Raw genomic sequence first — 24,741 nt, 5'->3', positions numbered from 1 at the left:
GCTACAAACGGCAGTTTTTGGACTGTAATGTCAAAATTTTCAAGCTCGCTCGCTCCCCTCGGTCGCATTTAATTGTTATGCAATTCTCCTGATGTTGCTACCAGTAATTACCGGCAGTTGCACCCGTTGCGCCCCCCCCCCCCCCCACGCCTCCTTTACTTCCAAAGCGAAAAAATATGGCTCCAAATGGCAGTTTTGGGACTGTAAAATGTCAAAATTTCCAAACTCGCTCTCTTTGCTCGCTCGCATTTAATTACTATGCAGTTTACCTGATGTTGCTGCCAGTAATTGCCAGCAGTTGCGCCCGGTGCGCCCCCCTTAATTTACAAAGCAAAAAAATATGGCTACAAACGGCAGTTTTTGGACTGTAAAATGTCAAAATTTTCAAGCTCGCTCGCTCCCCTCGCTCGCATGTAGTCGTCATGCCATTCTCCTGATATCGCTGCCAGTAATTTGTCGTTTCACACCGTCATTCCATAATCCATTTATAGGGGGTATACCCTAACCCTTTCCCCGCTTGGTTTCCCTCAAAAAACAGTAAAAGTCTAGGGATTGAGAGCTTCCTATATTCCAAATGTCTGTCCAAAAAATCTCGTAAACATTTAGTGTCAAAACGCACCCCCCTTGAAAAAAAGCTGGTGACGCCCCTGCTAGTATGTGAAGACAAAGTTGTGCGTAAATTGTTTCATAAAGCTGTTCGTATATCAAGTTACGAACAACTTACGAGCGACTGGTGATCACTTTTCGATTGCTATAGTTATTAGAATTTCAATAATTCAGCACAAGAACTGATCACCAGTCGGTCGAAAGTTGTTGGTGACTTTACGAACAGCTTTATGAAACACCCACGAATTCTCGGGCGTGTGCGACGGGCTTTCCATGGTAGTATCGCGTCTCTCGCAGTGCTCCCTCCGTGATCCACACAGTGGTGCATGCCTGCGTGGAGTGTACGTACGTACCAAAGAGTATAGAAGCGCACGCGTGCTCGTACGCTTATACCATGGCTCTACTCTGTTAGTAGCTCCATGCTTTATGCGTAGTACCTTACCCACATATACAATACGGAGGTGGTGTACGTGTTTGTCAATTCGTAACCTACTGCATTGGCGTGGCAGCGCAGCGACAGGCTCACAAATACGACTTCTGAAGACCTTTGCGTGAGACTGACGGTTTGATTAGTTTGGAGTTCGAGTACCAGGTGGGTATTAGTCTGTAAACGCAGGCATGCCTAAACACAGATGTTTGGGTTTTTAGAACAAAATTTCATGTGTGTAGTCGTGGTGCTGTTAGTGTTAGTGACTATAATAAACGTTAGGGTCTATCAGTAGTATCACTCTTATGTGTTCAGTAGTGTCTGGGGACATGCCCATCGTATCACCACAGCTCAGGCCCTATACGTGTACGAAGCTGTTGTAGTGCGTAGACCGTACGTTTAAATGTCAGGAGTATCAGGAAGGAAGTTGCGAAGTTTTTAACGTTAGACCGCGTTTCCTGAATGGACAAGGTGTGAGCCATATCATGATTTGCTATGTAATTACTAGGAAGGCTAAGTTCCAAAGAACCTACTTTAAGAGTTGACGTTGACTAAGAGGGCTTAGCGTTACTCTGGTGATTTGCTTCTGCCAAATCTGGGCGAGATGCGGGCGCCATACTTTAATGCGTAGCTAACACCACGACCAGTAGAGGGCGTATTTTACAGTGCTATATAGCGGTGATTCCTGTCCCCCTTTCCTGTCCCGTAAATATTCCCTGTCCCCCTTTCCTGTCCCGTAAATATTCAATATTGAATGATGCGCCTTTAAGCACCACCAACAACAACAACCCTTTCATTTCACCTTTTTTTATAGGGGGCATGCAGGGGAAGAAATATAACGTTACTTAGCCTGGACCTTGTTTTGTCATACAGAAGTATCATTCCTGTTTAATCATGAAATGTAACTGAAGAGAAGTCATTTATTTTCCAATATGTAGTCCCACAATTACACATCACAAGCTTGACTTTGACCTAATTTCACTGAGTTATGCTGACCGTGTTATAACAATAGGGTTTCCCTGTGCAGATGTGTGCACAGTGAAAAATGTGTTTTTAAGCAAGATTATAAGTTTAAAAGATGGTTTTCCTTTGTTATAAGAATTGTTTAGATTGCAGGAACAGTAAAATAATTTTACAAAGATTTGTATAAAAAATTTGGGTGTTGTGCCTCATATTCCTCTCAAGTACCGGTATGTATTTTCAGAATGTGTGTACCTCACATTATTAGTGGTCTGTCCTTAACACAAGGTCCTCAGGACCAGAAAAATGTGCTTGTTATAATGAAACCTTGTTATATCAGGGTTACAAAAATAATACAATACAAATTGAAATTACAATCTAGGACCACAAAAAAATTACCTTGTTATAGTGAACTTCGTCGTATCAGTGATAATTGTAGAGAGTTCACTGTATAGCCTATACAGGTATTGTTGTAACGTTTGTATTTTTCCTTTCTTTTCTTTCTGCAGGTACTGGTTGCTTTGGAAGGAGATTTATGTTGGTCTTTGTTGAAAGTACGTTTGTGTTTGTGTTTGTTATTTGTTGAATCATCTTCATCCTACATTTCATCTCATACCATTTCACCTTCATCCTTGAATATTCAGTGAATATTCACTGAGATTACATCTGGAAATTCATCCTGGAATTCACGAACTCATCCCTTAACTTGAACTTGAAGAAAGCTGAGAACAGAGAACTTCTGAGTGCATGAGAATAAGACAGTATCAGAAGGAGAGAAAGTTTCAGAATCAGAGGCAGAAAGGGTTAGAGTCAAAGAGAAAAAGAGTGAAATCAAAGAGAGGAAGAGTGAGAGTTGACGAAAAAGGAGTAAAAATTAAGCAGAATAACAGAGTTTTAAAGAGTGTTTGAATGAAAGAGTGCATTCTTTAAAAGGATAGTTAAAAACTGGAAAGAGAATTGTCCTAGAGAAGGCGAGAAGTTTGCTGGAAACTTGAAAATAGAAACAGTTAATTTGAGAAAATTTGTTTAAGAGTCCAGATTACACTGAAAGATTATTAAAGAGTGCCGTCATAAGACGAAAGCATTATAGTGTTGTAAACTAATTGGGGTAGACAAAATTTGCACCTTCAAGGATTATTTGATATTTGATATATTCTGCATTGAAAGTTGCTGCAAATAAATTAACTACAGTTGGCAAGAGCTAATAGCTAGGAGTTGAAATTTTGAAGGAATTGTTAAAAGTGTGAGAAACAATTTATGAGGTGAGGCGAGAAGTATACTAAAAATTTTATGTAAAAATATTTTTTGGTATCTTGAGTCTTGAATTTTCGTTAATTGTTAATAGGATAAAAGAATAATTGAAGAGCGCCATCTTCAGATAAAAGCATTTTAGTCATAGTAAATGAAGGGAGAGACGTTAATATTGCACCTTAAAGGGCTATTTATAAATATTGGGCTGTGAAAACAAAAGCACAATTAGTAAAAGACATACCTTTATTGCAAAAGGAGTCATCTCAAAACAGAAACATTACTGTTTCTTTAATTGTCAGTGAAGACAAAGAATAATTGGTGAAATTGAAATTTTTGTTGCGAAAGACCCTACCCTAAGAGAAAAACATATAAGGGAGACCGATTATTGTGCAGTTAAGGCAAAAGCATAATTGGTAAAATTGTAACCTTTTTTACAAAGAGCATAATCTCGAGAAAAAGGCATAATTTAGTCAAATCAAATGTTAGAGAATTGAAGCTGAAATTTCTGTTGGCAGATATCGTAAAAGGAAATTGGCATAGCTTTTCTATAAAGTAGGAATTGAAGCACGTAACAGACAAAGAGTGCCACCTGTTGCTAGAAACAAGCAAACATTGTAGAAATATCCCACCTGTTGGTAGAAACATTATATGGATCGGTGTTGCAGCTTACTGCTGGAATTTGTATTGCAGTGAAATATAGTACATGTACTGTACACATGTATTAGTGCAACTTTCAAAGCTATTCAATCCGACAATTTTGTTACCAATCGCAGTACTAGTGGAGTAGGTGTGATTCATAAAAGTATAGTGATTCAAGGAATATAACTGTGTTGATTGACAGTTGATTGATATACATTTATTTAGTAATAGGTACCATTATACTTTCAAAGATTCGAAAGCCCTGTAGTTTGACAATGGAAGCAAGTGAATTCAAGATTGTTATTGGTGATATCCTAGATATCCTCCATAGTTGTGACTTGATGAGAAATGTAGAGGTCAGTGAATGTGATGCATGTTGCAGTGTGATCAATGAAAATGAAAGCAGAGTACCATGTGAGGATTGTGGCAAGCAGTTTCATGTGATGTGTACAGGAACTATTTCTCATGAGGCTAGAATGTGTGATGCAAGGTTGATTTGGATATGTTCAGCATGTGGAAGCAATAATATTGCCCATCGCATCTTTGACAAAATTGGCATTCCTTGTCATTTCAATAGATACGAACTTCTCGAAGACCTTGGTGATGAAGATTTTCATGTTGATGTTTCACTTACATCACGCAAGAGCAACCAGAGAAAGAAACCAACGAAGATGAGACTGAAAAAGAGGTATGTGAGAAGAAAGAACAAACGTGGTGTTCTAGAAATGACAAATGTGTGTGTGGAGGAAAGAGCAAATTGTGACAGAGATGAATCAGATCCGACATTCATCTCAAATCTCACTAGGAGGCAATTTGAACCATTAGAAACTGCAGTTGATGATGGTTGGACAACTGTGAAATCAAGGAAGACAAAAGTGATTGAGAAGGCCAAACTGACAACATCCCAAACAATGACTAACAATCCTAAGACCAAGACCAATAACAAGAGCACAGTGAGATCAGTAAATGGTGTGATTCTCCAACCTGGCGTGACCTACATTGGCAAAGCAATGAAAGGCTACTATCTTGAAAAACAGAGAAGAGCCAAGACCAGCAAAGGCAAAAAATCAAAAGTAGAAACAAGGCAAGAAGAACATGGTGAACTCGTGAAGCGAAATATGAATCGAAACTTGGACACAGAACGAAATGATAGTCTGCAGGTGTATACTGAATCTGTATTGAATGTATATTCAAAGTGTGTTCAGTCACCTCATGTTATGGCAAAATACTCTGAGCAAATCTATGCAAAAACACAGAGAAGTTGGGCTGATGTGGCTAAAAGCACTCCGAATATGACTAATGGATGTTTCGTACTGAGTGGTGATCAGGCTACATGTGTCTCTGTCCTTTCCACAGACATTGAAAAAGAAGTTTGGAATGTAAACAGGCTCTATGGAGGTGGAAATGCACGGCAACCAAGAAAGAAAGGTCGTTTCACGAAGATCCGCAACAAACAAAGTGTGCCAGTGGTTAAAAATGCTGACTCACAGGTGCGTAACAATGAAAAGGTGAAACATGACATTTTTGAAGGAGAACATGCAGCAAAGAATGAAAAGTTGTGTAAGAATGAAATATCTGACCGTGAGGACAGTAATTCCACAAATAGAGACAACACAGGCTCGAATGATATGTCCAAAGTGAAGTGTGACAGAATCCACGATATGCATGAACTAAACCCATGTTACAGCGAAACAAAAGATGTTGAAGGTGACAGTCAAATATCAGTGAATGAATTGTTCTCTGTGAATTCTACTACAAATGTAAATGTTCACTCTCCGTGTCACAAACCTGTTTCAGGTATGCAAAACATGTGTGTTCAAGTTTGTAATGAATCAATATTCCTGCCTGAACGTGAAAAAACTATTAATCCATCTGATTGCATAGTAATGAATGCTGGTTCTGCAAATAGTGTTGACCACCATAATTCATATGATGTTCAAGAATCGTCTGTACTTATATTAGATGGTGAACCAGCTGCAAATGATTTAGAGACTGAAGAACGTGTCTGTAAGCCTGTTTCTCTTTCAGATTCAGAATATGATAGAAGGCAATCATATCCTCTGACTAAAACAATTGCACAAGGAAATTTTAATCAAGGTGATCAACGATTTGGTTATACTGCTGGCAAACAATGTGCATGTAATTCTATTGTGGCAGTTCTCTACATTCAAACAAAGAATGGAATCGAAATGAGACCTCGTGATCTTGATCAGATTCTGACACTTGGGAATGAGTTGTATTATTACATAAAGAAGGATTCACAACTGAATGAAGAGCTTGTAATGATAGATGAATTACCGAAGGAACTTCATATTCTGGATGAAAAATTTCAAATAACCTATGGTGAATCGAAATATGGAGTGTTGGAAGGAGATCAAAACAATTTGTCAAATTTTGGTGCTTTGCCATTGAGTCAAGCATTAGAACAAGAACTGTGCCGATATGATGCATGTCTTATGAATTTTGCTGAGAGTACATTTGCAATCATTAGGCATCACAGTGGTTATTATGTGTTTGATTCTCATTCCAGAAGTCATGATGGATACTTGGTACAAGATGGATGCAGTGTCTTGCTTAGCATTTCATCATGGCAAGGTATACAGGTACACTGTTTGAATTTGGCAAAATCTATGGCATGTGATTTACGTACTACTCAGTTTGAATTAACCGGTCTGGCAGTAGAATTCAATTCTAAGAAAAATGTATTGACAACTAGTGGCTCTAAGAGATCAAAGACCCTAAATACTGCGTGTGGGAATATAAATGATCAAAACAGCGACTATTCGCAACATTGTCATCATATTGAAAGAAATCTGAGTTATAGTGATGAGACTCAAAATGTAACAATAAAGGAAACCAGAGTTAATGTAAGCAGTGATGACTATGGAAGTGAGAATGAAGTTGAATTTGTTTCACTTGAAAAGACAACACAAAGAAGAGATAGAAACTTCAAATTTGCACCAATTACATATGTAGACAAGCAGTGTTTGTGCAATAGATTAAATGTCAATTACTGTGGCGCAGCCAGTGAACCAGTGGAAGATACAAATGAAAATTTGTGTATGAGGAAACCTGTAAATATCAAGAGAGTTATGGGTGATGGCAACTGCTTTTACAGAAGTATTTCTCATGTAGTTACTGGCAGTGAAGGAAACCATTTCATGCTCAGGAAATCCAATGTGGCACATTTACTGGAAACGGGTGATTTATTTAAAAATTTAATTAACACAGTGAAATATCAGAATGTCAGGGACTTTGTACTTCAAGAGAAATTGATGGATTTAGGAACATGGGCTGGTCACACTGATATTAGTTCAATGGCACATATGCTAGATTGTGATATATATGTGTATGATGATCGTACAAAAAATTGGCAAATTTTGTCTGCAAGGAAACCGGGGTACTATAACAAGGTAACAACTGAAAGAGGCATATATATTGTGTTCACTGGAAGCAATCATTTTGATGTAGTTGAAAGTGTAACTGCTGTTCAGTCTAGTACTTTGGATGAAAAATTAAGTGTGTTTCATGTGAATTCAGATGCAAATGTGGAAAGTAAAAAAGAAAGTCATCATGAATCATCTAAGGCTACCGAAAACTTGACATTGAAGAAAGGCAGTGTTAGAGTGAAGAAAATGATGTCCAAACAAATAATGGTGTCAAACTTGCAAGAGACACAAATTCCATTACAAAACACATGTCAACAGACAGTAGTCGATGTTGATGCATCCGAGGTGAAGCAAGTGGGAGAAATTAAAAAGATTAATCTCATGTACACACCTGTGAATAAATTTGACAGAGAGAAGTTTTGTTGCAAATTAGGCATAAAGGTTAATGACAAATGTAGCAGTAATGATGTGCCAAAAGATATGGTGGAAAATGGTAATATTACTGTCCTGTCACAACCATTAACTATCTATAAAATTAGTGGTGATGGAAATTGCTTTTACAGAGCTATGTCATATGTCACATGTGGCAAGGAAGATTCACACCGTGATGTTCGAAAAGCAACAGTTATGCATATTTTACAAAACAAGCAAGATTATGTAAGCCTTTTAAAATCAGGATACACAGATGTTGTAAAATACATTGCAAAGGAAAGAGTATTCAACAATGGCACATGGGCTACAGAATTGGAAATAATGGCCTTATCAAATCTACTAGATACTGATATTTATACATATGAAGAAAACTGTTCAAAATGGAAATTATTTGGTGCAAGCAAACTTCAGTTTGGAATTGTTACATCACAAAGAGGTGTTTACTTGCAACACACAAATGGCAATCATTACGATGTTGTAGAGTCTGTATGTCCAAGGATCCAAACATTAAGTTCATGCCAAAACTTGTCAAGACCACAAAACATTACCGCTATGGAAACGCCTGTGACAAGAAAGAGAAGACTCACAACTGAGAGAAAAGTTACGAAACAAGTCGGTGATTGTCAAATAAATGTATTGAACAATGAAGTTTTAGAGGATGACATTGAACGTGCTGTTAAAATGAGTAGGGATACTGAAGAATCTGAAGAAGTTGAAACTACAAGGCAAACTACAAAAAGGAAAAAACAAAGAAAAAAAAGTAATGCAAATATTACCAGACGAAAAAATAGAGATCGAATGAGAGCACAGAGAGAAAAGAAAAAAAATGAGCAAAGACAGTTAGAAATAGAATGTTTATCAGATGTTCAGCCTTTTCTATTCCGCAAACTAAAAAATGCAGCTGCAAAGAAAGTAAAATATCAAACAGATGAACCTTACCGGTTCGAAAAGAGAAGAGAAATTAAGGAGAGACAAAGAAACAGGTACTTGTTCGATCCTACTTACAGAGAAAATGTCAAGAGAGCAATGAGCAGAAAGATGAGAGCTAGATATCAACGCAATGCTTTATTAAGAGAAAAAATCAAGAAAATGATGAGGACAAAGATGAAAGCTAGATACCAAAATGATGCTTCATTTCGAGAAAAAATTAAGAAAAGGATGAGAACAAAGATGAAAGCCAAATATCAAAACAGTGCTTCATTCAGAAAAAGGCTGAAGACAATGAGGAAAGTAAACTATGGGTGCAATGTTCTACATAGAGAAAGGCTTAAGAAAATGAGGAAAGCTAGATATCAAAACAATGCTTTATTCAGAGAGAGGCGTAAGAAAATTATGAGGAAAGTTTCAAACATTAAGTACAAGACAAATTTTTTGTACAGACAGCAGGTTGCAATGAGAAACATGAAACGAAAAAAACAAGAAAAAATGAATATGAGAAATTGTGACCATGTTTTGAAAAAATTTAGGGAAATTGTTTCACACGGCCCTGAATATGTATGTTGCGTATGTTTGAAATTATTATTCAAGAATCAAGTATTGAAGTGTACAAAAGCAAAATATAACGATTTGAGGTGCTTAAAGGAGGAGTATTTACATACATGCAGCGATGACTGTGATATTGACTGTCAAATAGTAAAGTCATCAAGAAATTTTTTATGGGTTTGTTACACTTGCCACAGGAAATTATTAGCTGGTAATATGCCTGCTGAAGCTAGCAGAAATAATTTAGAATTACGTGCTATTCCTGCGGAACTTGGAAATCTGAATCAGTTGGAAACACATTTGATTGCACTAAACATTCCATTTATGAAAGTTTTGAATTTGCCTAAAGGAGGACAATATGGAGTGCATGGCCCAACAGTTTGTGTACCTTCACGCACAAATGAAACTGTAAAGATATTACCTCGACCGGAGACTGATGATCAATTAATTCGCGTAAAGCTAAAGAGGAAACTGTCATATAAAGGACATTATGAATATCAGTTTGTCAAGAAAAACAATGTCCTAGCTGCATTGGAATATTTGAAAAAGAATAATAAGTGGTATTCTGATATTGCTATTGATAGCGAATGGGACTCTGATTTATCAGACAAAAATAGTAAAACAGCTTGTGGTAAACTATTTGATTTAAGTGAAACTAATGATGATGATGATGATATAGAGGATGATCAAGATGGACGATTACAAGGCATTCAGTTGGGCACATGTTTGCAGAAGGTCGATATGAGACAAGAAGTGCTTGATCAGTTTTTTGATGATATTATATGCTGTGCTCCTTGTGAAAAGAATAGTCCTGTGTCACTATTGATGGATGAGAGTAATGAGGCAAAATGTTTTCCTGCTCTGTTTCCAACAGGCCAGCCAACATTTCATGATACCAGGTACATTAAAGTAACACTTGGTCGTTATTTGCATAATCGTTTGATGCATGTAGACAACAGATTTGCAAAAAATACAGAATATATTTTCTATGCTCAGTGTATTTATGAACTGCAACAAATACTTTCTAGTGTTTCTATAGCTGTCAGAAAAAGCTCAGAGAAAATAGATAATTCCACATTGATGCGATGTTCAGATCTAAAGGATGCAAGAAAACTTCATGAGATACTGGATTCGAATAAAGGATATAAATTTCTGAAACAAATACGAGGAACACCTCCATACTGGCAATCTACACAGAAAGATGTATTAGCAATGGTTAGACAACTTGGAAAGCCTACATGGTTTGCATCATTTTCATCAGCTGAAATGAGATGGCCTGAAGTTATTAACACATTGCTAAATCAACAAGGTGATGGGAGAAAAGCAAGTGATCTGGATTGGACAGATAAGTGTAATTTATTAAAATCAAATCCAGTGACAGTAGCTCGTATGTTTGATAAACGCTTTCATGCATTTTTGAACAGAGTGATTCTTTCTGAGGCAGAACCTATTGGCAAGATAATTGACTATTTTTACAGGATTGAATTTCAACAGAGAGGATCTCCACATACACACTGTTTATTCTGGGTTGAAAATGCACCTAATTTGGGTGTCGAGAAAGATGAAACTGTCATAGATTTTATTGATAAGTATATTTCATGCAACATTCCATGTGAGGATGAAGATGAAGAACTGTATGAAATAGTGAAGAATGTTCAGCTTCACTCAAAGAAACATTCAAAATCATGCAAGAAAAAGGGAACCTCCTGTAGATTTAATTTTCCAAGACCACCTTCTGAGAAAACATTTGTTGTGAAGCCTGATGATAATCCAGAAGTTACAGATGAGGCTCAAGATGTTCTGTCTGCAGTAAAGAATTCATCATGTGTGGAAGGCAAATATGATAATGCTAGGCAGCTCTTTGAAGCTCTTGGGATGTCTCAAAAGGAATTTGAAGATGCCTATAATGCTGTAGCTACAAAAGAAGATGTAGTCATGAAAAGAGATCCAAAAGATATATGGGTTAATCAATATAATTCATTCTTACTCAGAGCTTGGAATGCCAATATGGATTTGCAGTATATAACAAATGAGTATGCCTGCATTGTTTATGTTGTGTCATACATGTCAAAAGCAGAAAGAGAAATGAGTTTGCTCTTGAAAAATGCTGAAAGTGAAATGAGAGAGGGCAATGAAGATGCTCGAAAGAGTATGAAAGAAATAGGACATGTGTATATGCAAAACCGTGAAGTTTCAGCACAAGAAAGTGTGTATCGTGTTTGTGGCCTGAGATTGAAAGAGTGCTCAAGAAAAGTAGAGTTTATACCTGTTGGACCAAACCCTGTGAGAATGAGTCTACCACTGAGTGTTATTCAAAGCAGACGAGACGATGATGATAGGAGCCCATGGATGCCAAGCAGAATTGATAAATATAAAGCCCGACCTGATGGTTTTGAATTTGAAAATATGTGTTTAGCCACATTTTGTTCAAAGTATAGACTACTCAGTGAATCTGATATAAAGGGTAAGAAACAGAAACAGAGTGTGTTTAAATTGAGAGATCAGCTGGGCTATATACAAAAAAGAACAAGAACCAATGATGCTGTAGTGAGATACCCTCGTTTTTCACCGACTGTAACCCCAGAAAAATATTATCAGAGTATATTGCAACTATTTTTGCCATATCGTACTGATAAACAGTTAAAACCTGACCAATTTTTGACATATGAGGAATTTTATCAAAATGGATCTGTTCGAATGTTTAATAAGAATTTGGAAAGTGTCAAAAGTATTGCCAATGAAAATCTCAGGCAGTATGAAAAAAACGCTGATACAATTGATCAGGCACAAGAATATCTTGAGAAATTTGGTGCACAAGAAGATGCATGGGGATTACTCTGTCCAGAAACAGAAGTTGAAAGACATGAAACAGCTAAAATCCATGTAGAAGTTGAAGATGCTGACAATGAGTTTAGAATCCCAGATCTTGAATCTAAATCTCAGGAGAAAGAGTCATATGGCATAGAATTTCGATCATGTAGCATTTCGAGAGAAGACAGTAATGTCTTATTAAGAACTTTAAACAGCAAGCAGCAAAAAGTGTTCTACAAAATACGACAATGGTGTCTTGACAGAGTTAATGGAAAAGAAGCCACACCGTTTCAGATATTTGTGACAGGTGGTGCTGGAACAGGAAAAAGTCATCTGGTGAAATGCATATGTAATGAAGGGACAAGAATTCTAGGTAAAATGATGCATAATCCAGATGATCTTTCAATTATGAAAGTAGCTCCAACTGGAATTGCAGCCTACAATATTGATGGTAGTACTATTCATAATGCACTGTCCATACCCATTTCTGCTTCATTACCTTATCAACCCCTTGGAGAAGAAAAGATAAGTCATTTACGTACTCAGCTGGGCCAATTACAGATACTAATAATTGATGAAATATCCATGGTTGATCAGAAGCTACTGTGGTATGTACATGGACGTTTAAGGCAAATAAAGCAGACGCGTGATGATGCTCCATTTGGAAAGGTTTCAGTTATTGCAGTTGGAGATTTTTATCAGTTACCCCCAGTAAAAGGTACTCCTTTGTATAAAGATACATTGCAAAGTTCTTTATGGACAGACAACTTCTCTATGATTAACTTGGATGAAATAATGAGACAAAAGGATGATGCAGACTTTGCTGTTCTTTTGAACAAATTAAGGGTAAAAGAAAAGAAAGATGAATTATCAAGTGATGATTTTGCAGTTCTTCAATCATGCCAAACTGGAGAGCAATGTGAGGATGCACTGCATATATATTCTTCAAACAAACAAGTAAATGACTGGAATAAAATAATGCTTCACAAGAAATGCACAAATATCATCTGTCTTGATGCAGAAGATTTTGAACTTGGCGATAAGGGTAAAAACAAAGCATGTGACAAGCCACGGAGATGTACTAAAGCTTCTTTGCCAGCATATCTTTGGGTTGCTGAAAATTCTAGAGTGATGCTGATCAAAAATGTGAATGTGACCAAAGGTTTATCAAATGGCTGCATTGGCACTGTAACTGACTTAGTAAGAGTAAATGAAAATGCCAGACCCTCAAGTGTGCTTGTGAAATTTGACAATGAAAAAGTAGGAACACAGTCAATAGAAATGCAACAGGAATCAATTGGGAAAAAATATACGAGGAAACAATTTCCCTTGAAATTAGCATATGCATGCACAATACATAAAGTACAGGGCATGACAATGGAAAAAGCTGTTGTTTCTCTGAAAAATATATTTTTGCCCGGACAAGCATATGTTGCTCTGAGCCGTGTCACATCAATACGTGGACTAACTATTGAAGATTTTGATCCCAAAGTTATATATTGCAATCCAACTGTTAAAGAAAGTTTAGAAAACATGCCAACATTTGTTGATGAAAAGAGCTTTGATAATGATGTTTCTGTTGCGACTCTGAATATAATGCTACATAACATTCAAGGTCTTAAAGCACATTTCAAAGATATCCAATCAAACCTCCTATGTAGAAATTCTGATATTATTTGTTTAACTGAAACTTGGCTTAATGATGACATTTTTGATGTGAATTTAGATCATTTTAAAATGTACAATCAACCTCGGTCAAAATCTTATTCAGATGAAAGTCCCTTATTTTCGGCACTGAAAAATCAAGCACATGGTGGAGTTGCAGTGTACAGTAAAATCAAATCTATTAGTAGGCTGGATTTACATGTCAATAATCTAGAATATATTACATTTGCAGTAACTTGTCCTTCATGTCTCATTTCTGTGATATATAGACCACCCAGATATGATAAGAAACAATTTTGTGAGAAACTGAAGAGACTACTCGTAGAATTGCAGCAGAGAAGTACGAAACGCATAGTTATTGGTGACTTCAATGAAAATCTCAGACAAGGTTCAAGTGATTCATGTGTGCATAAATTGATGTATTCTTACGGATATCAACAACATGTACTTGATGCTACAACAGAAGGTAATACATTGATTGATCATGTATATAGCACAGGTATAGACTCACTTCATGTTGAAGTTATTCCACTTTACTACAGTTACCATGAGGCTATCAGAATACAGTTCTGATGAGTGATGTCTTGAGTTTACGCAAAGTAATGTGGCACATATATTCAAATCAATTGATATTTATTTTCTTTTGTCATCATATTTCCTTTTGTAATACAGAATGAGGAAAATAAAAAAGTGTGAATAGGACAGAGCATACAGCAATTCAAAAACAAATGAGTAGAAGTGATACTTATGATCAATACTGAGGTGTTTGAAGTTAAAAAAAAAAATTGCAATGAGTAAAACATGTGAAGTATGGAGGGTTCCACTGGGAAGATTATGCTTGTGAATATGAAACAAGACTTCAACAAAAGTATGACTACTAGTACTACAGAAAACAGCGACATTATGAGACAGAAAGTGACAATTCAGTGATTATAGACTTCCTAAATATGACCCAAAAATAATGTGAGAAATTATGGAAATTAGTTGTTGAATTGCACCAAATAAGCACAAAAAGCATAGTTATTGGTGAATTTAATGAAATTCTCAGACAAGGTTCAAGTGATTTGCTTGGCATAATTTGATGTGTTCTTATGAATATCAACAACATGAAGTTGATGCTACAACAGAAGGTGGCACATTTATCGGTCATGTATGTAGTATAGGTATTAATGATCTCACCATTGAAGTTATTCGCCTTTACTACAGTTACCATGAAGCTATTCGAATACTGTTTCACTGAACTTGTTTTTACTAATAACATTAGATGTTTATTCAAGGTTTTTTTCACAATGCTGAAATCAAATGAAATATATTTTCATCTTTCATCATACATATTTTTATGATGTTATGGAGAATAGATGAAATATGATGAATGAAATGAACAGAATGTTCAACAGTAGTGAAACCTTATGATAATATTAAATTGTAATGAATACTGAAGTGATTGAAGTGAGGAAAACAGTGTGCCATGAGCAAAGTGTGCAAAGGGTGGAGAGATCCACTGAAGCGACCTTGATTGTGCACAGGAAACAAAACTTGGGCAACAATAAAAGTACTACATAACACATTGACATTATAAAGAAAAAATAAATAGACAACGACAAGAGCATGCAACAGAAACAATGATCTTTGATTGCTTGTTGAAAGAAATGTGGGCTTGCATGTCAAGAAGAAGGAAAAACACATAAATTGTGTAATTGCAAAAATGATTTAAAGGACTGTAATTATAATGTTACATGTATGTCAGCAATAGTGGTGATATTAAAAATTTATGAAGTGGTAATGCTGAATCTAGGTGAGAATTATCAACCCTTTTCACAAAGCAGTAGCTGAGCTGGTAGTTGCTCTTCTCTAAATATCATTGTTGGAAATGTAACTATAAAAGGAAGATACAAGTTCAGTATGGAACAGAAATAAAACAAAAGACAGAAAATGGAATTGAAATAGAATAGACAAAGAATAAAAATAGAACAGGCACAACAGAAATAAAACATAGCCCAGAAAATGACAGTGCAGAAAGGTAGATTTTGGCATAATAATCATTTTGAAAAATATTTTTTTTCAGAGAATTAAATGCTGATAATGATAAGTTTGTGTTACTATTTGATGAGCGTTTAGAGCTGAGGAAAATCAAATTGTAAATGCTGATGAAAGTGCTTTGAAATAAATGGAAAAAGTAGGAGTTGCATTTATATGTGCAAAACCTGATCAATAGGCATATGTTGTAATTGATAGAAATGAATATTTCACCAGAGAAGATAGAGTGAAATCCATGAGTGATCATGTATGTGGTGCAAGAATTGTATTTATTACGTAAACATTATGAGCTACATAGCACAAGTTTTGATTGATTTCATGCAAATTTATGAAAAATGTTTTGAGTTTTCAAACCCCTGTTTCTCAAACATTTGCTTTCATTGATTGATGTCATTGTTTCTCTTTAGCACCCATGGTAGTGAGAATAAAGCACTGGCCAAAATGAAAAAAGCATCAATTAGGTGTATTTCATCTAGGTGTTTATGGCTAACATCTTTATGTCTTTACATTTGCCTGGTGAATGATGAACTGGTCTGTGCTTGTGCCGCAATCATGTCCAGCCTTGTACCCAAGTGTTTCCACCGGTGAGTTTTATTTCTTTTTTGCTTTTTTTTCCCCCTACTTTTTGTCAGATTTGTATGCATTTAACTTTTCACACAACTTTTTGACAAAATCAGGCTCAATCATACTCAGTGTTCAAATTAAATTCTCACAATAATCTCTCCAGGTGTGTTTTTAAGCTGTATTAGCATAACCTGTAGAATTATGCATACACAGGTGTTTCTTCAGAATTATTTTTTTTTCCCCTGAAATGTTTGTAATATATGTTCTATCATCTAAAGTCTGTGATCTGAAACAGTTTGTTAATTCCATATTACATTTATGAAATGTTATTCACATATTCCTTATTCTTATAAATGTGACTGTACAAGTGTAGTTTTGTTCTGTCCAATTTACATCGTAGCTAAACATGATATACATCCAGAGAACTATGATGTATATGCTGTACTCCTGTAAGAGAAATAGGTGTATGTATTCATGAAAAGAAAGGTTAACATAAAAGGTGATGTGATGTTATGTGAAGTTGTGAATGTTTCAGTACAGTTGTGTTCGCAAGTTATGACTACAAGAAATTGGTTGTATCTGTCTAAAATATGTAAAACATAATGTAACTTTCTTCGTAACATTTGTGATAATGATATTTATGTTCTCCCATTCTAACAACACATATTTCAGTTCTTTCATTTTATCGATGTTAAAAGATAAGCAGTGTACTTCATTTGTAACAGTATGTTGTTTATGTATTTTAAAGCAGGGTCTTGACCAACAGAGAGAACACACCAGCTTTGCTTTGCAGCGTTGGTGTAGCACAGGGAGTAGAACTCTACTGGTTAAAGGCTCAAAACCAGTCAATTGGACCAGGTGTGGATCGCATCTATTTCAACTGTGTGGACAGCTGTCAATCTTGGATCAAACTTGGTTGACATGCAAGCACTTCATATCAGATGATAACAGATGAGCAACGTAATAGTTTCTCAGGACTTCCACTCTCTTCCATCTACAATAATTCTAAGCACAGTGAACAGTATGCATGATAAATGCAAAAGCAAAGGGTATAAATGTAATTGAAGTATTGTGGAATGATTTACGCAACATAAAATACCTCAATAATTATTAATTTTATGTTTATGTGGTGGTAATCAGATCATGTGTAGTATTGGAAGGTACGGTAAGTTAGCCATAGTGGCATGTTAAGCCACCGTCCCTGGAGACACTCAAGTGGTAACGTGTTAATGACCCATAGCATAATCATTTACACCACCATATTGTTTTCGTGATTGACACAGAAACGTCTTTGATTAAGGGCAAAACCAAAATGTAGACCATAAAAGTAGAAGTATGTGAAATGCAAATGTGCAGTATTTTTACATTTTTCCATTATGGATCAAAGCTATGACTTAGATATTAGATGATGATTGTGAGAAGCAAGTGTGGGTCTTTTTTTCTGTTTTATCCTTTGAATAATTGCAAAGATGCAAAGTTTAAAAAAAATTAACAACAAGATTTTCATGACTTAGTGTCTTTGCGCTCGCGCAAACGAGAAGGGTATTCCCCCTCCCACAGTAAGGAGCCTTTTTTAAATTTGTAGCTGTTAATAAAGGATCTGGTGCATAATTAAGTGACTATTGTTTGCTAATTTGGCATGATGAAGGGAAATACACCTTCAATTGCAAGCATCACTTCAATCCTTTTAGCTACACTCCTCATTTTTGGTTCAAGTTGCAATTTCACTTGATGTCTGAGAAAAATGGGTACTATGTGTGAAATCGTGAGACAGACCCTAAATGCATGAGTCTCACCATAATGAGAGACTTGGTCTGTAATTGATGCATATATTTTGTGTATGCACATATATGTAAACCTTCAGTAATGCTCTAGGTGTGGGGTTAGTTGAGGAAGACTCTATGACCCTGTTTACAGTGTGGGGCTGCACCATGCTGCGGCCAAGCCGTGGTTGAGCATAACCTCAATTGCGAGGCCAAGCCCCGCAATTTTGTTCCTTTACACTACTGGGCTCGGCCGCGCTTTTATTTCAAACCTTTTAATATTTTGTCATAGTGGCGCTCTACTTGTAAACAAACACAATTCGGTGTTGTCTGGTTTTCAGACCCTTTGCCAACTGAATTTCATGGCAACGAAATCACCGTTCGGGCAAAGGCCTTTTCTGAAGGGAAAGATCCTTTGCAGGACAAGATCACATTAAACTATGCTAGTTTTCGATGTTGAGGGGGTTAATATCCTGAATAGTGAAATAGTACAAGTACGGGGTTTGGAAACCAGAATAAAATTGGCAGCGCATTTGGCCCCATTTGCGTTTACACAGAGAAAAAGGCCAGGCTCAGCCGCGGCTTAGCCACCTCCAGAGCGAGGCCAAATGCAAGGCCAACTTTGGCCTTGCATTTGGCCTTTTGCACGTTTACACTGAAATGGAGGTTGGCTGGGCTATTGTTGAACTGCGGCCAAGCCTCGCATCGTAAACAGGGTCTATGTGGCAAATTGAGCTATGGCTCAACTTGCCCTAAAGACCTGCATTCATGTCCATGGTACAATTGAAAACATAGTTGAGACCATGGACAATTTGTATGGAGCACTAGGCGTGGTGTGGCCTATTTTGTTAGGAAATTAGTCATTTGTCAACGTAATGACCATTTCTTTAAAAAATGTTCATTTCATTCAACATTTTGAAACATTACAAAGTGACTGATTTTGTAATGAAATAGGCCATGCAATATTTAAGGCTCTATTCAAATAGTCCATGATTTCAATTTTACCATCTTCATAAATTTATGCCATAAAGTCTAGCACATTTTACTAAATATAATGCGTGTAATCACTTCATACTTTTAAATACTTCTGAGATATGAAACTAAAAAAAAGAAGTCCATTTGAATTATGTTGGATAGTAAAAAACAAAACAAAAAACAAAAACATGTTTTTTAAAGAGAGTTTCAAAACTTACACTGCTTCTCTGTGTGGGAGTAGCAAGTAAGCACTACATGTAGCTACCTCGAATTTTTCCAGAGGATTAATTGCAATGGCATGACACAAATTTCTGCAAGACACTCAGTTATTTCTGATGCATCATGCGAAAAACAAAAATTGACCCATAATACCTTACATTCACCAAGTGCAGATAAAGTAAAATTTTAAACCATTTGAGGGTTTTCATGAAACAAGAATGGAATTTGTGTGTAGAATATGTTTCAGTGGTAATTCTAGATGCTGCATTTTTCTGGGGAAAAATATATTTGAAGAGGTTGCTTTGTCATATTTAGAATTGTTGAATATTGTCATTTGAATTGAATCAAATGATGGAAAAATCTTTTGTGTTATAAATTGTGCATTAGGAAATTTAGTGTCCATATAACATATTGTCAATGTGACTTGAAAGAAAATGATGGCCATGTTGAAAGTAGCTCTCATTGCTTATTCAATATTTTGTTTCATTGTAAGTGTAATCAATTCCAGCAGTATTGATGTTTTAGTTATATGTTTTAATAGATATTTATTGCCTACATATCAGATATGACCTGTGACAAAAGTGGTGCCATTTTTGTAGCTGCTTGCTTTCTTCAAGAAAGCTGCCATTGTTAATTGATGTTTTTTGATATTGTTTATAAAGGTTTAAAGTTGAAGGGAAGAAATGTTTCTCTTTTGTATTATAAATCACAGATCAGCAGTTTCTACTGTTTTTATATTCAGCTGAGCATTGGTTAGTGTCAAAAAAGGCTGCCATTGTCATAATGATTGCCATTGTTTATTTGAAATTCTTTGACATTGTCAAATCAATTTAAGGATTGGAACTATTTGTATGTGTGAGTGTGTGTGTGTGTGTGTGTGTGTGTGTGTGTATAAATCAGGAATTTCATTGTCCATGTTTTAGTTAAAGTGGCAAATAATTGAGTCAATATTGTGACAAGTCAATTTTTAAAGCCATGATGCGCCAAGTAATGGACATCATGAAGACTGTAGTTGATGTCCTGAACCCCGGTCAGATTCCAGTCCTTACATGTAATCAAGCACTCTACACTATGGCAAAGGGGGTCCAATGGAGCAGCCCTAGAAGTTATATTCCAGGGATTATTCCATAGTGATTTTTGGTTGACGATGCGTTTTGAGGATATCCTGACTCATATCACATTGTGTCAGATCTAAACACACATTGCAGCAGATAGGATCAACCCAGTCCTGAATGCAGTTTGCAGAGCTATCTCTGGATGTCTGCGACCAACAAGAGTAGATGACCTTTATTAACTGTGTGGTATTGCCCCACCACACATCAGGCGAGAGGTCTCAGCACAGATGGAGAAAACCAAGCAAGAAGTTAACCCTCGCCACCCACTCTACAATCGCGAACTTGCTAAAAAGAGACTCAAATCCAGACGCAGTTTTCTCCATTCAACCGAATCCCTTGATGGCACCGCCCACGGTCGAAGGATTACCCTATGGTCCAACCACCTCCAGTCTGTGACGAATAAGCTCTCCTATGGACCAAGTGAATCACTCCCTCCGGGTTCAAGTGAGGCATGGCCCACCTGGTCATGCCTGAATCGCCTACGGACAAGAACAGGACGATGCAAAGTCCTCATGCAGAAATGGGACTACAATAGGGATGGAGAAACTGCTTGCAACTGTGGGCAGGATCAGACAATGCAACATCTTTTGGTCTGCCCCCTCCTACCAGAGCCATGCACTGTCAATGATCTGGAGACTTTCAACACCAAAGCCGGATCCTGCACTCTGCACTGGGCAGGACTTGTGTGGTGACTCGAGAAGAAGAAGAAGAAGAAGCAGATAGGTTGCAGACAGATTCTTGCAGCATGAGAGCAAACTGAGCAGGAGACAATTTGAGCTATCAACTGTGGTTACTAAAATGGCAACATTTTTTGCATAACATAATTAAAACCAGACGACTCTGCTGTACTTCTTGGTCTCTAATGGAAGAGACATTAGCACCAACAAAGATCTCATCACCACACAAGGTAGTGACATTCTTTGCTGCGATTGTCCGGACATGTCAGATGATAGCACCGTGCACGTGTGAGGAGGCAGACACTGGTACATCATATACTTGTGCACCTATAGGATGCCGTACATTCGCAGATTAGCAACGTGCCAATATGCACTGTTCATACAAGTGTTGCACCCTTTGAGCTTGTCCTAGCAGCAGCCATCACCGGAATATCCATGAACAGTGGATTGCCTTTGGAGCTGGGAAGAACTTCAGGTTCATAGCTTCTTTATGGGATCACCAAAACTTGGCTGATGTGTTGCCATGCCAATGTTTCATGTTTTTAGTGGCTGTGGCTTAGCGTCTTGTTTTTGTAACAAGGCAGAAAGATTGCGTGGGTACCTGGACTACCTATGAACAAATCACAACCGTATTCAGCGCCTTCTATGCTATGCAGACTTACATACTATTGAGGAGTAGATGCAGCTCAATGGAGCAATTTGTAGTTTGTTGGAGTGTCGCTGAAAGAAAAGAATAGATGCAGAGTGTTAAAGTTGACAATGCCAGAATGTGACTTTGCAGTGTGCAGCTCCTTATTTGTTGTTGTTGTTGTTGTTGTTGTGTTTTGTTGTTTGTTTTGTTTTGTTTTGTTTTGTTTTGATTTTTTTTTTTTTTTTTTTTTGTGCAGGGGGAATTGGCCTGAGTTTCAAACCCACAAAAAAAAAAAGGGTGCTGGCAAGCATCTTGAAAGGTAGCTATTTTTGTCACAGGTCAAATCTGAGATGTTATGCACACAGTAAAATTACTGATGTTTGACTGAAAATACCACAGGAAAACATTTGCACCCAACAATGTATTTAATCTCTAATATCAAAAACTTGCTAATAAAGATATATAGCCATTTTCATAATGGTCACCATTTTTGTCAAAGTCAAATTTGCCTAGCTCTACATCCGTATTTAAGCTAGTATTTTCACGTACAGTTATTTTGGTAATGAGAAGATCACATGAAGTGTATTAACAGGGTATTATACAGTAGAAATCAGTGTGTGACCAGTTGGACTGTCTGTTGCAAATGTTGCGTAGAGAATTCTTACAGTTTTGAAGCAATCTTTATGGAAATAGGGATACATCATGAAATTGAGGCTTCTTGGCTGAGCAAAACTGGAAGGGTGTCATAATTTTCTTGTTACTATTTGCTGTGTTTTTCACTTTATATTGAAAGATACAACAGAGGTTAATGTTAATTGGGCAAAATTGTATACCTCATTGGAAAACATCGAGTGTTGTTGTCTGGGAAAGCTGATTTTTTTTTTTCAGCCTTTTTTTACAGGAATCTGCCACATATTGTCAGTTGAGAATGATAAGGGCTTTAAGGTGCCACTGAATCTATAATGTTCAAGACAACTTAATGCCCTTCTCATTCTCAACAGATGAGTATGATGGATGTGTGTCAGTTGAAAGTTCATGTCACAGAAGGAAATCCCCCAAATATGCAAATGGAAGTGATAAATCAAGGGTCTTTTGTTTGATATTGGTATGTAAATGTTACATGTAGAATTGCACAGATGCGAATTATGAGGTATGCAACAATGGAATGTTGTGTGAGCAAAACATGCCATTCTAAAAATGTCTGTCAGTGAATGTGCTTAGACTGTAATTGCACAGGTATTATTATTGTTATTGTTACTATTTTTGTTATATTTATTTGTTTCATTCATTTACTTATTTATTTATTCATTTATTTATTTGGCCATGCAATTGCAATTTAAAGTACAATTTCATGTTACATACAGGGTATAAAGACTCATGTATAAACCCATAATTGCTGGAAATTGCACATGTAAACATAAATGTCAAAGTTGGGTTGAAGCAAATTGACCAAGTTTGCAACTGACATGAAAGAAAGTTAAGTCACATGGCACAGAAATTAGGGCATGAACATTGCATGTTTTGTAGACATGGAAATGGAAAAAATGAGACTTCCTGTGATGCAGCCATAAATAATGAATGAGTTGATGAGAGTTGAGAATAATTGCAGAAATCAATTTAAAGCTCTGTTGTAGTTGATGCAGCTGTATTGTGTCAGTTTAGTTCAGATTTCAGAGTTCTACGCTTATTCATACAGTGGTGAAAATTATGGATAGATATTTCCCTTGGAGCAAGACTGAAGGTGTTATGTCAACGGAACTGTAACACACAAACTATGAATCAGTTTGAAGCTGACATGCACTTCAGAATGTGGTAAAATTATTAATACCGGCACATGTATGCAAAAGTTGCAGCTACCGTACAGTGTAATTGTGTACTTGCAGCCTTATTTCAATAAAAATTGGATTAGTTTCATGATTTGAGAACAGACACAGTGCATAAATTATGTATTTAGTGTTGATATTTTGGGTGCTTGTTTGTTAAAATTATTCCCAAGGTTCGCTATTCTGAAGGGTCGTTAATCCGAAACACAGAAATTTCCTGCACCGAAAGGTTCGTTAATCCGAAAATGAAAAAGGGTTCATTATCCGAACATTTGTGGCGTTATTCCTAAGGTTTGTTATTCCAAAGATTCATTAATCCGAAATGAAATTCGGAACAATGAACCTTCGAAATACCAAATCTTTTGACTAAAGAGCCTTCGAAATAACGAACCTACACAATAACGAGCTGTAACCAATATTTTAAGTCTTGAGATCAAATACTTGATTAGTTCATTTTGTTCATTGCATGCAAGGCAGGTAGTGATATAACAGCGGAGTAAAATATACCTGTACATGTGCCACTTTGACGTAGAGATACAGCAATACATACAAAAAGTGCATTGGCTGTTAATCCCCAACCATTGTATGTGACAGTGTAAAGGGATGGCACAGTATTGGTGGAGATGAGGATCGTGCTTTTAACTTTTCGCAGGATACCTAGTAACTTATGAAGTAGTATGTAGCATACCATTTGAAGAGGAATTCAAAGTTTAATTGAAGAAAATCAGGTTTGGAATGACTGAAACTTGAATTTTTCATGGATTTACATGTTCTTTCATATTTCATAAAAGGTTTCTCATTATCTTACCAAAAAAAAAATGTTAGAAAGCCTGAAATTAGGTCTCGAATAAAACTTTATTGCACAATCATTTTAATGAGTCAGAGCATGCATTCATCAAGAGTAAGAGCAAAAAAGCTTACACACGTATGCACATAAGAGGTTGAATGTGTGGTTACAAAGTAAACTATGCTTTTTTCATGTGACAACAAATATCTGGTGTATCAAATAGGAATAGTAAGATAATTTTCAGATGATAAGAGTAGCCGGTTCAATATCATTCATAAGAGCATGCATTAAGCACACAATGGTGATTGTGCTAACTACAGGTATGTGGGTGGATAAAAAGGAATACACTGTATATGCAATAGCAAAGTACAGTTGTATGAGCTATACATTGTTTAACAGGCAAGTGTTAAAAGAATATGCACACAACAGAAACTGTGTAACACGAAAGCAACATTATTTATGGAATATGAATATTTCTGTTGTTCACC

At 36.4% G+C, this 24,741-nt stretch overlaps 1 long non-coding RNA gene across 4 annotated transcripts; it reads left to right on the top strand.

Annotated features, from left to right (window-relative positions):
* Positions 1-1,068: 1,068 nt before the first annotated feature.
* On the top strand, positions 1,069-18,634 carry LOC139717662 (uncharacterized). 4 transcript variants are annotated; one of them, XR_011709987.1, is made up of 7 exons: positions 1,069-1,198; positions 2,503-2,547; positions 4,461-4,571; positions 5,240-5,373; positions 6,414-6,478; positions 16,260-16,283; positions 17,015-18,634. It is a non-coding gene; the product is annotated as an uncharacterized lncRNA (long non-coding RNA). The 4 variants fall into 4 exon arrangements; XR_011709988.1 differs by having other exon boundaries at positions 6,414-6,486; XR_011709989.1 differs by having other exon boundaries at positions 6,414-6,486; positions 17,012-18,634.
* The last annotated feature ends 6,107 nt before the right edge of the window (positions 18,635-24,741 follow it).

Source organism: Diadema antillarum, unplaced genomic scaffold (assembly GCF_040938485.1).
Source record: "Diadema antillarum isolate AM-2024a unplaced genomic scaffold, OU_Dant_1.0 scf00000079, whole genome shotgun sequence".
In the NCBI taxonomy this organism is placed as follows: Eukaryota; Metazoa; Echinodermata; class Echinoidea; order Diadematoida; family Diadematidae; genus Diadema; species Diadema antillarum.
The sequence above is the reverse complement of the archived record's forward strand: the minus strand, read 5'-3'. Positions and strand labels throughout refer to the sequence as shown.